We start from the raw sequence: 14,233 nt of genomic DNA, 5'->3' as shown, positions 1-14,233 counted from the left end.
TAAGGGCGTGGGTTCAAATCCCACAATGTTTAAAAATATCCCTACGCTCTCCATTGTATTTCACTCCATGAAAAACAATTTCTTAACAGCAAAATACGAAAATTAGTAGAAAAAGGTTAGTCAGTCATTAATGTTTATTTCTTTTTTTTTTTTAACAGAATTGATGGTAAATAATAATATATTTGTAACTTCTAAAAGAATTGGATTTAACTTATCTTTTGTGTTAATGTCTATTTGCATACTATATGCCGTATACCCCATCACCTGATGACGATATTGCACCCTTGCACTCCCTATTCACTGCTAAGATATCATTTAAACCACACAAGAGATCAGATGTCAGCAAAACTGCACTAAAAAGATCATGTGCATTGGATTTTACCAGAGGGTTGGTTAAATCGAACAGGTTTTCTTCAAGAAACATAAATTCTATTTTATTGATATATAGACGGTTTTGCCGAGTGGTCTAAGGCCAGATTTAGGCTCTGTCAAAGGGTGTGGTTCAAATCCCACAGCCGTCTAGAGATGTTTAAAAATATCCCTACGCTCTCCATTGTATTTCACTCCATGAAAAACAATTACTTAAACAGCAAAATACGAAATTAGTAGAAAAAAGGTTATGTCAGTCATTACTTCTAAAAGAATTGGATTTAACTTTTCTTTTGTGTAAATGTCTATTTGCATACTATATGCCGTATACCCAATCACCTGATGACGACATTGCACCCGTGCACTCCCTATTCACTGCTAAGATATCATTTAAACCACAAGAGATAAGATGTCAGCAAATGCACTAAAAAGATCATGTGCATTGGATTTTACCAAGAGGGTGTTGGTTAGAATTCGAACAGGTTTTCTTCAAGAAAATATAAATTCTATTTTATTGATATATAGACGGTTTGGCCGAGTGGTCTAAGGCGCCAGATTTAGGCTTTGTCCAAAGGGCGTGGGTTCAAATCCCACAGCCGTCAGAGAAGATGTTTAAAAATATCCCTACGCTCTTCATTGATTTCACTCATGAAAACAAATTACTTAAATAGTAAAATACGAAAATTAGTAGAAAAAAGGTTAGTCAGTCATTAATTTATTTCTTTTTTTTTTTTTTAACAGAATTGATGGTAAGTAATAAATATATTGTACTTCTAAAAGAATTGGATTTAACTTATCTTTTTTTGTGTTAATGTCTATTTGCATACTATATGCCGTATACCCCAATCACCTGTGACGACATTGCACCCATGCACTCCCTATTACTGCTATGATATCATTTCAACCACACAAGAGATCAGATGTCAGCAAATGCACTAAAAAGATCATGTGCATTGATTTTACCATGAGGGTGTTGTGTTAGAATCGAAAAGGTTTTCATCAGGAAAATATAAATTCTATTTTATTGATATATAGACGGTTTGGGAGTGGTCTAAGGTGCCAGATTTAGGCTCTGGTCCGAAAGGGCGTGGGTTCAAATCCCTCAATGTTTAAAAATATCCCTACGCTCTCCATTGTATTTCACTCCATGAAAAACAATTACTTAACACAACTACAAAAATTAGTAGAAAAAAGGTTAGTCAGTCATTAATGTTTATTTTTTTTTTTTTAACAGAATTGATGGTAAATAATAAATATATTGTAACTTCAAAGAATTGGATTTAACTTATCTTTTGTGTTAATGTCTATTTGCATACTATATGCCGTATACCCAATCACCTGATGACGATATTGACCCGTGCACTCCCTATTCATGCTAAGATATCATTTAAACCACACAAAAGATCAGATGTCAGCAAAACTGCACTAAAATCATGATGCATAGTGCATTGGATTTTACCAAGAGGGTGTTGGTTAGAATCGACAGGTTTCCTCAAGAAAATATAAATTCTATTTATTTATATAGACGATTTGGCCGAGTGGTCTTAGTGCCAGATTTATGCTCTGGTCCTGAAGGCGTGGGTTCAAATCTCCACCGTCGTAAGAGTTTTAAATATATCCCTACTCTCCATTGTATTTCACTCCATGAAAAACAATTACTTAAACAGCAAAATACGAAAATTAGTAGAAAAAAGGTTAGTCAGTCATTAATGTTTATTTCTTTTTTTTTAACAGAATTGATGGTATAATAAATATATTGTAACTTCTAAAAGAATTGGATTAACTTTTCTTTGTGTTAGTCTATTTGCATACTATATGCGTATACCCCAATCACCTGATGACGACATTGCGCCTTGCACTCCCTATTCACTGCTAAGATATCATTTCAACCACACAAAGATCAGATGTCAGCAAAACTGCACTAAAAAGATCATGTGCATTGGATTTTACCAAGAGGGTGTTGTTAAAATCGAACAGGTTTCTTCAAGAATAAATTCTATTTATTGATTATAGATGGTCTGGCGAGTGTCTAAGGCGCCAGATTTTGGCTCTGGTCCGAAAGGGCGTGGGTTCAAATCCCACAATGTTTAAAATATTCCTACGCTCTCCATTGTATTTCTCCATGAAAAACAATTTCTAACAGCAAATACGAAAATTAGTAGAAAAAAGGTTAGTCAGTCATTAATGTTTATTTCTTTTTTTTTTTTTACAGAATTGATGGTAAATATAAATATATTTTAACTTCTAAAAGAATTGGATTTAACTTCTTTTGTGTTAATGTCTATTTGCATACTATATGCCGTATACCCCAATCACCTGATGACGATATTGCACCCGTGCACTCCCTATTCACTGCTAAGATATCTTTAAACCACACAAGAGATCAGATGTCAGCAAAACTGCACTAAAAAGATCATGTGCATTGGATTTTACCAAGAGGGTGTTGGTTAGAATCGAACAGGTTTTCTTCAAGAAAATATAAATTCTATTTTATTGATGTATAGATGGTTGGCCGAGTGCTCTAAGGCGCAGATTTAGGCTCTGGTCCGAAAGGGCGTGGGTTCAAATCCCACAATGTTTAAAATATCCCTACGCTCTCTATTGTATTTCACTTTCCATGAAAACAATTACTAAACATCAAAATACGAAAATTAGTAGAAAAAAGGTTAGTCAGTCATTAATGTTTATTTCTTTTTTTTTTAACAGAATTGATGGTAATATAAATATATGTGATACTAAAAGAATTGGATTTCACTTATCTTTTGTGTTAATGTCTATTGCATACTATATGCCGTATACCCAATCACCTGATGACGACATTGCACCCATGCACTCCCTATTCACTGCTAAGATATCATTTTAACACACAAGAGATCAGATGTCAGCAAACTGCACTAAAAAGATCATGTGCATTGAATTTTACCATGAGGGTGGTTGTTAGAATCGAAAAGGTTTTCATCAAGAAAATATAAATTCTATTTTATTAATATATAACGGTTTGGCCGAGTGGTCTAAGGTGCCAGATTTAGGCTCTGGTCCAAAGGGGTGGGTTCAAATCCCACAATGTTTAAAAATATCCCTACGCTCTCCATTGTATTTCACTCCAGATTGAAGTCTATTTGATACTATATGCCGCTATACCCCAATCACCTGATAGCGACATTGCACCCGTGCACTCCCTATTCACTTGCTAAGATATCATTTAAACCACACAAGAGTCAGATGTCAGCAAAACTGCACTAAAAAGTCATGTGCATAAGTGCATTGGATTTTACCAAGAGGGTGTTTGTTAGAATCGAACAGGTTTTCTTCAAGAAAATATAAATTCTATTTTATTGATATATAGACGGTTTTGGTCAAGTGGTCTCAGGTGCCAGATTTAGGCTCTGGTCCTAAAGGGCGTGGGTTCAAATCTCACAGCCATCAAGAGATGTTTAAAAATAACCCACGCTCTCCATTGTATTTCACTCCATGAAAAACAATTACTTTAACAGCAAAATACGAAAATTAGTAGAAAAAAGGTTAGTAAGTCATTAATTTTTTTTTTTTTTTTAACAGAATTAGGGTAAATAATAAATATATTGCAAATTCTAAAGAATTGGATTTAATTATCTTTTGTGTTAACGTCTATTTGCATACTATATGCCGAATACCCAATCACCTTATGACGATATTGCACCCATGCACTCCCTATTCTCTGCTAAGATAACATTTAAACCACACAAGAGATCAGATGTCAGCAAAACTGCACTAAAAAGATCATATGCATTGGATTTACCAGAGGGTGTTGGTTAAATCGAACCGGTTTTCTTCAAGAAAACAAAAAATTCTATTTTTTGATATATAGACGGTTTGGCTGAGTGGTCTAAGGTGCCAAATTTAGGCTCTGGTTCGAAAGGGCGTGGGTTCAAATCCCACAGCCGTCAAGAGATGTTTAAAAATATATCCCTACGCTCTCCATTGTATTTCACTCCATGAAAACAATTACTTAAACAAACAAAATTAGTAGATTTTTTTTTTTTAAACAGAATTGATTGTAAATAATAAATATATTGTAACTTCTAAAAGAATTGTTTAACTTATCTTTGTGTTAATGTCTATTTGCATACTATATGCCGTACACCCAATCACCTGATGACGACATTGCACCCTGCACTCCCTATTCAATGCTAAGATATCATTTTAAACCACACAAGAGATCAGATGTCAGCAACCTCGCACTAAAAAGATCATGTGCATTGGATTTTACCAAGAGGTGTTGGTTAGAATCGACACGGTTTTCTTGAAAAAAATTTAAATTCTATTTTATTGATATATTGACGGTTTGGCCGAGTGGTCTAAGCCCAGATTTAGGCTCTGGTCTGAAAGGGCGTGGGTTCAAATCCCACAACCGTCAAGAGATGTTTTAAAAATATCCTACGCTCTCCATTGTATTTCACCTCATGAAAAACAATTACTTAAACAGCAAAATCGAAAATTAGTAGAAAAAAGGTTAGTCACAGAATTGATGGTAAATAATAAATATATTGTAACTTCTAAAAGAATTGGATTTAACTTATCTTCTGTGTTAATGTCTATTTGCATACTTATTGTCGTATACCCCAATCACCTGATGACGACATTGCACCCGTGCACTCCCTATTCACTGCTAAGATATCATTTCAACCACACAGGAGATCAGATGTCAGCAAAACTGCACTAAAAGAATCATGTGCATTGAATTTTACCATGAGGGTGTTGGTTAGAATCGAACAGGTTTCATCAAGAAAATATAAATTCTATTTTATTGATATATAGACGGTTTGGCTGGGGTCTGAGGTGCCAGATTTAGGCTCTAGTCCGAAAGGGCGTGGGTTCAAATCTCACAGCCGTCCAGAGGTGTTTAAAAATATCCCTAAGCTCTTCATTGTGTTTCACTCCATGAAAAAGAATTACTTAAACAGCAAAATACGAAAATTAGTAGAAAAAGGTTAGTCAGTCATTAATGTTTATTTCTTTTTTTTTTTTTAACAGAATTGATGGTAAATAATAAATATATTGCAAATTCTAAAAGAATTGGATTTAACTTATCTTTTTGTGTTAACGTCTATTTGCATACTATATGCTGTATACCCCAATCACCTGATGACGATATTGCACCTTGCACTCCCTATTCACTGCTAAGATATCATTTAAACCACACAAGAGATCAGATGTCAGCAAAACTGCACTAAAAGATCATGTGCATTGGTTTTACCAAGAGGGTGTTGGTTAGAATCGAAAAGGTTGTCTTCAAGAAAATATAAATTCTATTTTATTGATATATAGACGGTTTGGCCGAGTGGTCTCAGGTGCCAGATTTAGGCTCTTGTCCTAAAGGGCGTGGGTTCAAATCTCACAGCCATCAAGAGATCTTTATAAATAACCGTACGCTCTCCATTTTTATTTCACTCCATGAAAAACAATTACTTAAACAGCAAAATATGAAAATTAGTAGAAAAAATGTTAGTAAGTCATTAATGTTTTTTTTTTTTTTAACAGAATGATGGTAAATAATAAATATATTGCAAATTCTAAAAATTGGATTTAACTTATCTTTTGTGTTACATCTATTTGCATACTATATGCTGTATACCCCAATCATCTGATGACGATATTGCACCCTTGCACTCCCTATTCACTGCTAAGATATCATTTAAAGCACACAAGAGATCAGATGTCAGCAAAACTGCACTAAAAAGATCATGTGCATTGAATTTTACCATGAGGGTGTTGGTTAGAATCGAACAGGTTTTCATCAAGAAAATATAAATTCTATTTTATTGATATATAGACGGTTTGGCTGAGTGGTCTAAGGTGCCAGATTTAGGCTCTAGTTCGAGAGGGCGTGGGTTTAAATCTCACAGCCGTCCAGAGGTGTTTAAAAATATCTCCTAAGCTCTTCATTGTGTTTCACTCCACGAAAAAGAATTTTACTTAAACAGCAAAATACGAAAATTAGTAGAAAAAGGTTAGTCAGTCATTAATGTTTATTTTTTTTTTTTAAAACAGAATTGATGGTAAATAACAAATATATTGTAACTTCTAAAAGAATTGGATTTAACTTATCTTTTTGTGTTAATGTCTATTTGCATACTATATGCCGTTACACCCAATCACCTGATGTTGCACCCGTTCACTCCTATTCACGGCTAAGATATCATTTAAACCACACAAGAGATCAGATGTCAGCAAACCTACACTAAAAAGATCATGTGATTGGATTTTACCAAGAGGGTGTTGGTTAGAATCTAACAGGTTTTCTTAAAGAAAATATAAATTCTATTTTTATTGATTTATAGACGTTTTGGCCGAGTGGTCTCAGGTGCCAGATTTAGGCTCTGGTCCTAAAGGGCGTGGGTTTAAATCTCACAGCCATCAAGAGATGTTTAAAATAACCCTACGCTCTCCATTTTATTTCACTCCATGAAAAACAATTACTTAAACAGCAAAATACGAAAATTAGTAGAAAAAAGGTTAGTAAGTCATTAATGTTTTGTTTTTTTTTAACAGAATTGATGGTAAATAATAAATATATTGCAAATTCTAAAAGAATTGGATATATCTTATCTTTTGTGTTAACGTCTATTTGCATACTATATGTAGGGATGGCAATGGGTCGGGTGGGTCGGGGAGGGCTACATCCATCACCCGACCCACCTTATATTTTCTCCACCCACCCCCACCTCCAACCCGCATCGGGTGGACTTTTTCAGAACCCACCCCACCCGTACTGAGTGCGGGTGCCCACTACGGGTACCCACCACTTATCATCTTATTATGTTTTTCAAAAAATAATATTTAAATTATTTAAATATAATAAAAAAATAAATCCATTAGTGATACTAAAACATAAATAATGGAAATATTTAAATATAATAACTAAATTGTTAATTTGTATTAAAAAATAGTAAAAAGATACACGGAGTTATATAAACTATTATAAATAACTACATACTAGTATTTATTTTACTATTATATGTATATACACACACACATGGTGGGTCGGGTGGGGTTTCTAGGCGGGTCTTGTACATAGAACCCGAATCCAACCCGACCACCGCGGGTTTTCTTTTTTTAAGACCCACCCCCGACCCACCACCCACCATCACCCAAAAAACCCGATCCATGCGGGGTGGATTCGGGTGGATATCCACGGTCGGATTGAAATTGCCATCCCTAACTATATGCCATATACCCCAATCACCTGATGACGATATTGCACCCTTTCACTCCCTATTCACTGCTAAGATATCATTTAAACCACACAAGAGATCAGATGTCAGCAAAACTACACTAAAAAGTTCATGTGCATTGGATTTTACAAAGAGGGTGTTGGTTAAAATCGAACAGGTTTTCTTCAAGAAAACATATAAATTCTATTTTATTAATATATAGACGGTTTGGCCGAGTGGTCTAAGGCGCTAGATTTAGGCTCTGGTCCGAAAGGGCGTGGGTTCAAATCCCACAGCCGTCAAGAGATGTTTAAAAGTATCTTTACGCTCTCCATTGTATTTCACTCCATGAAAAACAATTACTTAAACAGCAAAATACGAAAATTAGTAGAAAAAAGGTTAGTCAGTCATTAATGTTTATTTCTTTTTTTTTTTTAAACAGAATTGATGGTAAATAATAAATATATTGTAACTTCTAAAAGAATTGGATTTAACTTCTCTTTTGTGTTAATGTCTATTTGCATACTATATGCCGTACACCCCAATCACCTGATGACGACATTGCACCTGTGCATTCCATATTCACTGCTAAGATATCATTTAAACCACACAAGAGATCAGATGTCAGCAAACCTGCACTAAAAAGATCATGTGCATTGGATTTTACCAAGAGGGTGTTGGTTAGAATCGAACAGGTTTTCTTCAAGAAAATATAAATTCTATTTTATTGATATATAGACGGTTTGGTCAAGTGGTCTCAGGTGCCAGATTTAGGCTCTGGTCCTAAAGGGCGTGGGTTCAAATCTCACAGCCATCAAGAGATGTTTAAAAATAACCCTACGCTCTCCATTGTATTTCACTCCATGAAAAACAATTACTTAAACAGCAAAATACGAAAATTAGTAGAAAAAAGGTTAGTAAGTCATTAATGTTTTTTTTTTTTTTTAACAGAATTGAGGGTAAATAATAAATATATTGCAAATTCTAAAAGAATTGGATTTAACTTATCTTTTGTGTTAACGTCTATTTGCATACTATATGCCGAATACCCCAATCACCTTATGACGATATTGCACCCATGCACTCCCTATTCTCTGCTAAGATAACATTTAAACCACACAAGAGATCAGATGTCAGCAAAACTGCACTAAAAAGATCATATGCATTGGATTTTACCAAGAGGGTGTTGGTTAAAATCGAACCGGTTTTCTTCAAGAAAACAAAAATTCTATTTTATTGATATATAGACGGTTTGGCTGAGTGGTCTAAGGTGCCAAATTTAGGCTCTGGTTCGAAAGGGCGTGGGTTCAAATCCCACAGCCGTCAAGAGATGTTTAAAAATATATCCCTACGCTCTCCATTGTATTTCACTCCATGAAAACAATTACTTAAATAACAAAATTAGTAGATTTTTTTTTAAACAGAATTGATGGTAAATAATAATATATTGTAACTTCTAAAAGAATTGGATTTAACTTATCTTTTGTGTTAATGTCTATTTGCATACTATATGCCGTACACCCCAATCACTGATGACGACATTGCACCCGTGCACTCCCTATTCAATGCTAAGATATCATTTAAACCACACAAGAGATCAGATGTCAGCAACCTGCACTAAAAAGATCATGTGCATTGGATTTTACCAAGAGGTTGTTGGTTAGAATCGACACGGTTTTCTTGAAAAAAATTTAAATTCTATTTTATTGATATATTGACGGTTTTGGCCGAGTGGTCTAAGGCGCCAGATTTAGGCTCTGGTCTGAAAGGGCGTGGGTTCAAATCCCACAACCGTCAAGAGATGTTTAAAAATATCCCTACGCTCTCCATTGTATTTCACTCCATGAAAAACAATTACTTAAACAGCAAAATACGAAAATTAGTAGAAAAAAGGTTAGTCACAGAATTGATGGTAAATAATAAATATATTGTAACTTCTAAAAGAATTGGATTTAACTTATCTTCTGTGTTAATGTCTATTTGCATACTATATGTCGTATACCCCAATCACCTGATGACGACATTGCACCCGTGCACTCCCTATTCACTGCTAAGATATCATTTCAACCACACAGGAGATCAGATGTCAGCAAAACTGCACTAAAAAGATCATGTGCATTGAATTTTACCATGAGGGTGTTGGTTAGAATCGAACAGGTTTTCATCAAGAAAATATAAATTCTATTTTATTGATATATAGACGGTTTGGCTGAGTGGTCTGAGGTGCCAGATTTAGGCTCTAGTCCGAAAGGGCGTGGGTTCAAATCTCACAGCCGTCCAGAGGTGTTTAAAAATATCCCTAAGCTCTTCATTGTGTTTCACTCCATGAAAAAGAATTACTTAAACAGCAAAATACGAAAATTAGTAGAAAAAAGGTTAGTCAGTCATTAATGTTTATTTCTTTTTTTTTTTTTTAACAGAATTGATGGTAAATAATAAATATATTGCAAATTCTAAAAGAATTGGATTTAACTTATCTTTTGTGTTAACGTCTATTTGCATACTATATGCTGTATACCCCAATCACCTGATGACGATATTGCCCTTGCACTCCCTATTCACTGCTAAGATATCATTTAAACCACACAAGAGATCAGATGTCAGCAAAACTGCACTAAAAAGATCATGTGCATTGGATTTTACCAAGAGGGTGTTGGTTAGAATCGAAAAGGTTGTCTTCAAGAAAATATAAATTCTATTTTATTGATATATAGACGGTTTGGCCGAGTGGTCTCAGGTGCCAGATTTAGGCTCTGGTCCTAAAGGGCGTGGGTTCAAATCTCACAGCCATCAAGAGATCTTTATAAATAACCGTACGCTCTCCATTTTATTTCACTCCATGAAAAACAATTACTTAAACAGCAAAATATGAAAATTAGTAGAAAAAATGTTAGTAAGTCATTAATGTTTTTTTTTTTTTTAACAGAATTGATGGTAAATAATAAATATATTGCAAATTCTAAAAGAATTGGATTTAACTTATCTTTTGTGTTACATCTATTTGCATACTATATGCTGTATACCCCAATCATCTGATGACGATATTGCACCCTTGCACTCCCTATTCACTGCTAAGATATCATTTAAAGCACACAAGAGATCAGATGTCAGCAAAACTGCACTAAAAAGATCATGTGCATTGAATTTTACCATGAGGGTGTTGGTTAGAATCGAACAGGTTTTCATCAAAGAAATATAAATTCTATTTTGATATATAGACGGTTTGGCTGAGTGGTCTAAGGTGCCAGATTTAGGCTCTAGTTCGAGAGGGCGTGGGTTCAAATCTCACAGCCGTCCAGAGGTGTTTAAAAATATCCCTAAGCTCTTCATTGTGTTTCACTCCACGAAAAAGAATTTTACTTAAACAGCAAAATACGAAAATTAGTAGAAAAAAGGTTAGTCAGTCATTAATGTTTATTTTTTTTTTTTTAAAACAGAATTGATGGTAAATAACAAATATATTGTAACTTCTAAAAGAATTGGATTTAACTTATCTTTTTGTTAATGTCTATTTGCATACTATATGCCGTACACCCCAATCACCTGATGTTGCACCCGTGCACTCCTATTCACGGCTAAGATATCATTTAAAACCACACAAGAGATCAGATGTCAGCAAACCTACACTAAAAAGATCATGTGCATTGGATTTTACCAAGAGGGTGTTGGTTAGAATCTAACAGGTTTTCTTAAAGAAAATATAAATTCTATTTTATTGATTTATAGACGTTTTGGCCGAGTGGTCTCAGGTGCCAGATTTAGGCTCTGGTCCTAAAGGGCGTGGGTTTAAATCTCACAGCCATCAAGAGATGTTTAAAAATAACCCTACGCTCTCCATTTTATTTCACTCCATGAAAAACAATTACTTAAACAGCAAAATACGAAAATTAGTAGAAAAAAGGTTAGTAAGTCATTAATGTTTTTTTTTTTTTAACAGAATTGATGGTAAATAGTAAATATATTGCAAATTCTAAAAGAATTGGATATATCTTATCTTTTGTGTTAACGTCTATTTGCATACTATATGTAGGGATGGCAATGGGTCGGGTGTGGGTCGGGGAGGGCTACATCCATCACCCGACCCACCTTATATTTTCTCCACCCCCCCCACCTCCAACCCGCATCGGGTGGACTTTTTCAGAACCCACCCCCACCCGTACTGAGTGCGGGTGCCCACTACGGGTACCCACCACTTATCATCTTATTATGTTTTTCAAAAAATAATATTTAAATTATTTAAATATAATAAAAAAATAAAATCCATTAGTGATACTAAAACATAAATAATGGAAATATTTAAATATAATAACTAAATTGTTAATTTGATATAAAAATAGTAAAAAGATACACGGAGTTATATAAACTATTATAAATAACTACATACTAGTATTTATTTTACTATTATATGTATATACACACACACATGGTGGGTCGGGTGGGGTTCTAAGCGGTCTTGTACATAGAACCCGAATCCAACCCGACCCACCGCGGGTTTTCTTTTTTAAGACCCACCCCCGACCCACCACCCACCATCACCCAAAAAACCCGATCCATGCGGGGTGGATTCGGGTGGATATCCACGGGTCGGATTGAAATTGCCATCCCTAACTATATGCCATATACCCCAATCACCTGATGACGATATTGCACCCTTTCACTCCCTATTCACTGCTAAGATATCATTTAAACCACACAAGAGATCAGATGTCAGCAAAACTACACTAAAAAGATCATGTGCATTGGATTTTACAAGAGGGTGTTGGTTAAAATCGAACAGGTTTTCTTCAAGAAAACATAAATTCTATTTTATTAATATATGACGGTTGCGAGCCTCTTCCTACAGGCTCTAAACGCCTAGATTATTAGGCGCTCTCGTCCGAAAGGGCGTGGTTCAAATCCACAGCCGTCAAGAGAGTTTAAAAGTATCTTTACGCTCTCCATTGTATTTCACTCCATGAAAAACAATTACTTAACAGCAAAATACGAAAATTAGTAGAAAAAAGGTTAGTCAGTCATTAATGTTTATTTCTTTTTTTTTTTAAACAGAATTGATGGTAAATAATAAATATATTGTAACTTCTAAAGAATTGGATTTAACTTCTCTTTTGTTAATGTCTATTTGCATACTATATGCCGTACACCCCAATCACCTGATGACGACATTGCACGCTTCATTCCATATTCACTGCTAAGATATCATTTAAACCACACAAGAGATCAGATGTCAGCAACCTGCACTAAAAGATCATGTGCATTGGATTTTACCAAGAGGGTTTGGTTAGAATCGAACAGGTTTTCTTCAGAAAATATAAATTCTATTTATATATATTGACGGTTTGGCCGAGTGGTCTAAGGCGCAGATTTAGGCTCTGGCTGAAAGGGCGTGGTTCAAATCCACAGCCGTCAGAGATGTTTAAAAATCCCTACGCTCTCCACTGTATTTCACTCCATGAAAAAGAATTACTTAAACACAAAATACAGTCATTAATGTTTATTTCCTTTTTTTTTTTTAACAGAATTGATGGTAAATAATAAATATATTGTAACTTCTAAAAGAATTGGATTTAACTTATCTTTTGTGTTAATGTCTATTTGCATACTATATGCGTATACCCCAATCACCTGATGACGACATTGCACCCGTGCACTCCCTATTCACTGCTAAGATATCATTTAAACCACACAAGCGATCAGATGTCAGCAAAACTGCACTAAAAAGATCATGTGCATTGGATTTTACCATGAGGATGTTGGTTAGAATCGAACAGGTTTTCATCAAGAAAATATAAATTCTATTTTATTGCTATATAGACGGTTTAGCCGAGGGGTCTAAGGTGCCAGATTTAGGCTCTAGTCCGAAAGGGCGTGGGTTTAAATCCCACAGCCGTCAAGAGATGTTTAAAAATATCCCTACGCTTTCCATTGTATTTCACTCCATGAAAAACAATTACTTAAATAGTAAAATACGAAAATTAGTAGAAAAAAGGTTAGTCAGTCATTAATGTTTATATCTTTTTTTTTTTTTAACAGAATTGATGGTGAGATAATAAAATATATAGTAACTTCTAAAAGAATTGGATTTAATTATCTTTTTGTGTTAATGTCTATTTGCATACTATATGCCGTATACCCAATCACCTGATGACGACTTTGCACCCGTGCACTCCCTATTCACTGGCTAAGATATCATTTAAACCACACAAGAGATCAGATGTCAGCAAAACTGCACTAAAAAGATCTTGTGCATTGGATTTTACCAAGAGGGTGTTGGTTAGAATCCGACAGGTATTCTTCAAGAAAATATAAATTCTATTTTATTGATTTATAGACGGTTTAGCCGAGTGGTCTAAGGCGCCAGATTTAGGCTCTGGTCCGAAAGGGCGTGGGTTCAAATCCCACAGCCGTTTAAGAGATGTTTAAAAATATCCCTACGCTCTCCATTGTATTTCACTTTTCCATGAAAAACAATTACTTAAACCGCAAAATACGAAAATTAGTAGAAAAAAGGTTAGTCAGTCATTAATGTTTATTTCTTTTTTTTTTTTTATCAGAATTGATGGTAAATAATAAATATATTGTAACTTCTAAAAGAATTGGATTTAACTTATCTTTTGTGTTAATGTCTATTTGCATACTATATGCTGTAAACCCAATAACCTGATGACGACATT

General features: G+C 34.6%; 3 non-coding genes across 3 annotated transcripts; all 3 read left to right on the top strand.

Annotated features, from left to right (window-relative positions):
* The first annotated feature begins 7,784 nt into the window (after positions 1–7,784).
* TRNAL-UAG lies at positions 7,785–7,864 on the top strand. Its single transcript has one exon. It is a non-coding gene; the product is annotated as a tRNA-Leu (tRNA).
* Positions 7,865–9,278: 1,414 nt separating this feature from the next.
* Positions 9,279–9,359, top strand: TRNAL-UAG. The gene has a single exon. It is a non-coding gene; the product is annotated as a tRNA-Leu (tRNA).
* A 4,530-nt stretch (positions 9,360–13,889) lies between these two features.
* TRNAL-UAG lies at positions 13,890–13,969 on the top strand. The gene has a single exon. It is a non-coding gene; the product is annotated as a tRNA-Leu (tRNA).
* The last annotated feature ends 264 nt before the right edge of the window (positions 13,970–14,233 follow it).

This window comes from Ipomoea nil, unplaced genomic scaffold (genome assembly GCF_001879475.1).
Source record: "Ipomoea nil cultivar Tokyo-kokei standard unplaced genomic scaffold, Asagao_1.1 scaffold3210, whole genome shotgun sequence".
Lineage (NCBI taxonomy): Eukaryota > Viridiplantae > Streptophyta > Magnoliopsida > Solanales > Convolvulaceae > Ipomoea > Ipomoea nil.
The sequence above is the reverse complement of the archived record's forward strand: the minus strand, read 5'-3'. Positions and strand labels throughout refer to the sequence as shown.